The sequence below is a fragment of the Leptodactylus fuscus genome, chromosome 4 (assembly GCF_031893055.1).
Source record: "Leptodactylus fuscus isolate aLepFus1 chromosome 4, aLepFus1.hap2, whole genome shotgun sequence".
NCBI lineage: Eukaryota > Metazoa > Chordata > Amphibia > Anura > Leptodactylidae > Leptodactylus > Leptodactylus fuscus.
This window is the reverse complement of record NC_134268.1, coordinates 147992721-147998321: the sequence shown is the minus strand read 5'-3', so window position 1 is coordinate 147998321 and position 5601 is coordinate 147992721.

Sequence of the window (5601 nt, the reverse complement as noted above, 5' to 3'; positions counted from 1 at the left end):
AACATCCATTACAAGGATAAAGAGAAAACCTTTAAGGCCGGGCCCTTTGTAGTATAAACGCTGCAGTTTGGTCGCAGCTTTTTACAGTCCACAAAGAATCCTATCCACACATTGCAGAAAAATATGGATATCGTGTTTTTGAAAATTGCAGCATGTCAATTATACCTACAGAAATGCTGGCGGTTTCCCTATAGGTAATAGGGTCAGTGCACACAGAGTTTTTTGGCGCTGATTTTGACCCTGAATCCGCCTCAAAATCAATATCCAAAAAAAGCGCCTCCCAATAGAGTTCTATTCGGAGACTTTTTTTGGAGGCCGATTTTGAGGTGGATTCAGCTTCAAAGTCAGCGCCAAAAAACTGTGTGCACTGACCCTAACTGAAGCAGAGAAAGTTTATGTGAAAAGCACTGCAGGAAAAACCGCAATGTCTCTCCCCAAATTGATCTTTCATTCTGATGACCTATCCACGGGACCCCTAGACCCCCGACACAGCTATTATAGCAGCATCTAAGTGCCAGAAGCTATAGAAGTGGATGGAAAGTGCATGCAGACTGCTTATATTCAAGTAATAGGAGTGGAGCTGGTCCCCGCAAGCACCGCTATGCAATAAACAGGACTGCCACTCTGCCTCTATTACTTGAATAGGAGAGCTTGTGCGCATTTTGCACATTGCTATAACGTCCAGCGCCCAAATGCTGAGAAAACCTGTTGATCTGTGCAAAATGTCAGACTGAAGTGCCCAGGGTCCCCCGGTAAAATTCATTCTGGGGGCCCACTGTACATCTACATGCAAATAAGAGACTTTCGTAATTTCCTAAAATGTCATTTATATAAATGTATTTAGTAGCTTATTGCTGTTCTAGGGTCTTGTCAGTAGGCTGCTGCCTGGCTCTTGCTTGGAGCTAGAGCCCTCTTAGATCTGTGAGTCAAGAATATGTGACCACACCTCAGCAGGATACTTCAAAAAGATTGGTGACTGGAGCCCCTGCAGTGTGATTGAACAGATGGGGCCCACAGAGGAAGGACACTGGTTGGCCTGGCTTTGTACCTTGATGTCACCTGAGCCAAAAAGTGTGTTGTAACGTCTCTGTTCAAATCTCTGCACCACCATCCGCTGACACGCTGTGGTGCAGGAGGTGTGTTTAGTTTGATTCCTTGCTTAGAGTTTTTTTGTTGCTTTGAACACAGCTCTGTTACCACACCTCTAACTGAATTTCCACCACACCCATCTCCTGCACCATGTTTCCCTCTGTTCATCAAATAGTTAATCTTAGCCTTACCTGTGTGATTGACAGCCTGTCTACCAATTGAGTCTGGGGCAGGTCCTGGGCTTCCTATATACAGGTCATCAGCCCACAAAAGTTTGCTGGCTGTTTTTGACTCTTTCCTGTGACTTTGTCCTTGCTACCTTCCTACTTGCTCTTACTATTGTATTTCTGACTTCTGACCTTTGGCTTCTCTTGTCACTGCTCTTTTGGATTACGATTTTGTACTACTTTGTCTCTCTGGCCTTGACACTTGTTTGCTGACTCTTCTTCTGTGTTGTTTTGTCTTGTCTTGTTCTGTGTGACACTTATTTCATAGAAGGGTTGTCCACCCAGTTGCTCCTGTTATTAGGACAGTTGTGGCAATTAGGTAAGGACAGGGGCTGGGTCGAGTTTAGGGCTTACTGTCTTTCTTCTCCTTCTTCCATTGTTCCAGCAACACTAGGGAATTGTACAACAATCAATTCCATTACATGTGTCTACAGTATATAAAAATAAATTAGGTGATTTCTTAAATTATCTACCCAGTATTTTATATTGCTGCATATCCTAGTTAAGATGCTGTACAAAGAGTATCTGTATAAAGTATAATGAGTATACTGTGCTATGCCAGGCTGAGCTGTGGCTCTGGATAAGACATCAGTATGAAAAATCAATTTTGAGTCAGATAAACCCTTTAATGTCTTCCTGCCACGGCCATTTTTCTTCTTTGCTTTTTTTTTTGCACAAGAATGATAGGTTATCTATATTCTGTGGGTCAGTACAATAATAGCAATACCAAATTTACATTTTTCTTATATTTAATGCATTTACAAAAATGCAATACTTTGAAAAAAAAAACAAACAAACATTTTTTATACATATATTCTGACACTATGTGTAAAGTGTCTTTTTTTTGTGAGGCAAGTTGTACTTTTTACTGATACCATTTTGGGGATGAATATTTTTTCATTGCTTTTTATTAATTTTTGGGTGGAGGCAAAATGGTGTTAAACAGCAGTTTGGCCGTCTTGATTTTTAAATGTTTATGGCTCAGGGGTTTTAGGCTGAGTTCACACCAGCATTGGCTCTCCGTATGGGGTTTCCATTCCCCTCTCCGCTTGAAAAATGCTTGAAAAATTTCTCTCCACATTTTTCGTCATTTTCATCCGGAAACCACACAGACCCCATTATAGTCTATGGGTCCGCAGGTTTCTGCTGGTAACCGCTTTTTTAAGTGGATTAGGTTTCCACGAACGCAGATGTGAACCTAGTCTGAGGATGCAGGAATAAATAATGTGCTTATATTTGTTTTTGTTTATTTTTAACTCCAATTTTATATATTTATATTTTTGAACACTTTTTTCCTTTCATTTTTAGACCACTACGGAATTTAAACCCAGTATAACTATATTGCAATATATAGTAAAGTTCATTCACTGTATTGTAATGACAGGCTTGGGTGCCCTCAATAAGCTCCCAGCTATCATGGAAACTAATCGACGCTCCAGATGTTGTTCCAGGGGACAACGATCCTCTTCAATATGGTGTCACCTACGCATTGCCACTAATCAGATGCCTTGGTCACATACTCAAACTGTATGTTATCCCGCATCTGGTTTCCACACACATACCATTGCCTCTTTCCAGAGGCACTAGTATCATGATCTAGAGAGCTGTTCCTTGGGAACACTTGGACATTTACACCGATGGGTGTATGCTCCTACTAAAGGGTCATATAGACTTTCAGACCTACACTCGAGGGCCTCTGAACCTTTTTAACTCGGGTCAGTGACAGACTCAAAAAATTCTTCGAAGTCATAACCAAAAATCCTACTGCAAATTTGTTTATCGGCAGAAATTTCAACATCACGTTTGACCTAGAACTAGACATCACCTCAGAAGGAGGCCGCCTCAGGTTCCGATCCGAAAACCAGGTAGCCGCGACTGAAAGCCGGTGCACTGCACCGGCATTCAGCTGCGCACTCTGCTCCGGATTAGGCCCAATGAATGGGCCTAGTCCAGAGGAGGGAGTGTCTTCAGGCCGAATTGCGAGGTGACTCGGCCTGAAGAATGAACACCTCGTTTCTTTTTTCTGGGAGCAGGAAGAAACAGCTCCCGGAAAAAAGATTTGAGCAACCTGAGACCTGAAATCAATGGGAGCCGTCTTTTTGGTCAGGTTTTTGAGGCGGATACGACCTCAAAATCCTGACCAAAATACTCAGTGTGAACTTACCCTAAGATTAACTATTTGATGAACAGAGGAAAACAAGGTGCAGGAGATGCGGCACCTTACCGATTACAGCCTCAAAACCCTGACCAAAAAACTCTGTGTGAACTTACCCTAAGAGTTTGCTGCATTCCTGAGCTTGTCATTTCCACCTCTCCCTGTCTAGTGATTATAGTTATTATAACTCTGCAGTACCCCATCTTCTGAGCTGTTGAACACAATGTTGTTCCACATGTAATGTTCCGGTACTGCAATCCCTTTAATAGTCCTTGCAGACCGAGATGGTATGGACATTTGCATATAAGGTAAAGAGGTTCCTCCCCCATTCCTTCTATATTAAAAGTATTTCTATTTCACCAGAGCCAGCACTCAGGGAGGTCTATTAATGCACCATCTTGAGGATGTTTTGTGAACTACACCTGCCTATACTTTGCATTGTAATTTTCTGTCAAGGAGTGTCCAGTGTGATCAGGTGACCTTCAGAACCAATCAATCCCTTGATTGGCCTGGAGGAGGAGTTGAGGTAGCCTCTCTAGAGAGTGGGGGTTGGAAACCCTGTCTTCTTTGTCTTTTGTGTGGAGAGGACTACACATGTGAAGCTGAAAATGGCAGCCAAGCATCAGGGTACTTCAAACAGAGATGGCTTTTCCTCTGTCCTCAAGATCCTCCTCAGAGAGTATTTTCCTCTGAAGCTTCAAGCCTACAAGCACTAAAGTTTACGGACCTGCTTATCCATCTCATCTGGGACCTCTACACGTATCTCTCTATTCAAGTAAGTCTTTGGGACAAATCTATACTTAAGAAACCCATAGCTAGTCTGGCAGAATTTGAGGGTCTCCCGCTGTCGACAACTCTATTTCCTCTCCTACATACGTGTACCCAGTTTGTTGAGGACTAACCCCCTGGATACAGGCCATCTTTACAAGTATATACAAGTTTAACTACCCAAGCAACTGCTAATTAAACTATCCAAAGCATTCCTGCTCCAAGCTCCATCACCTGCTTAATTGGACACTACCTACAAAGATCGCTGTATTGTATGTGAAGAATTACTCCATATGTACATTTGTATTACCTTGTCCTGCTAGTAAAAGAGCAACGATTACCCCCGAGACCTGGTTGTCTGTTGTCATTGTCAGGTACCACGTGGGGGTGGGTAGTCAGGGACGTCAAAAAGGAGATTTTGTGCACATTTGGGACCCAGGGACCCGCTAAAAGCCAGCCACATCTGATATATTACCCGTGATACCAGCCCTGGCCCTCCTGAGTGTTACACACACTGTTTGGTACAGTACTGTATCTCATTGGGCAAATTAGTTGTGACATTTTTAGACTGTCATTTAGATCAGGCATTATCAACATAATTTATTAATGTGAGAGTATGGCAGACAAAAGTGATTTAACTCTTTTCCGCTTAACCCTTAACTTTCTATGAAGAGGACTAAAATATCAGCAGACATCTCAGTGTATATGTTTTTACTTATTATCTACGTACAGTGCTTACCACTAATTGCCAATTGCTACATGTTGGTGCTATATGCATATTCACTCTGCAGGAATTGTTAATGCAGCGCCCAAAATCTATGAATGTTTTTAATTACCGTATTTTTCGGACTATAAGACGCACCTAGGTTTTAGAGGAGGAAAATAGGGAAAAAAAAATTTGAAGCAAAAAAATGGTAAAATATTTAATATATGGGAGTTGTAGTTTTGCAACAGCTGCAAGGCCACATTGACAGGTGACCCTGCAGCTGTACGGGGACGCATAGTGTCTTTTCTACTGTTATATATATTCTAGGGAAAGGAGTGATTTAGAACTTTTATTTCATATTTTTATTATATATTTTTTAAGCTTTTTTTTTTTTTTTTTACTATTTTATTCCCCCCGGGGGCTTGAGCCTGGGGTCACTTGATTGCAAGTCCCATAGACAGCAATACAACTGTATTGCCGTCTATGGGACATTCTGTATATTAGTATTACGGCTGGTCATAGACCCAGCCGTAATACTAATACAGCAGTGACAGGCCTGGGGGCCTTCATTAGGCTCCCGGCTCTCACCCGAACAGGTCGGCTCCTGCGATATCGCCGCGCAGGAGCCGGCCTGCAACTTCACAGGTATGGGGCCG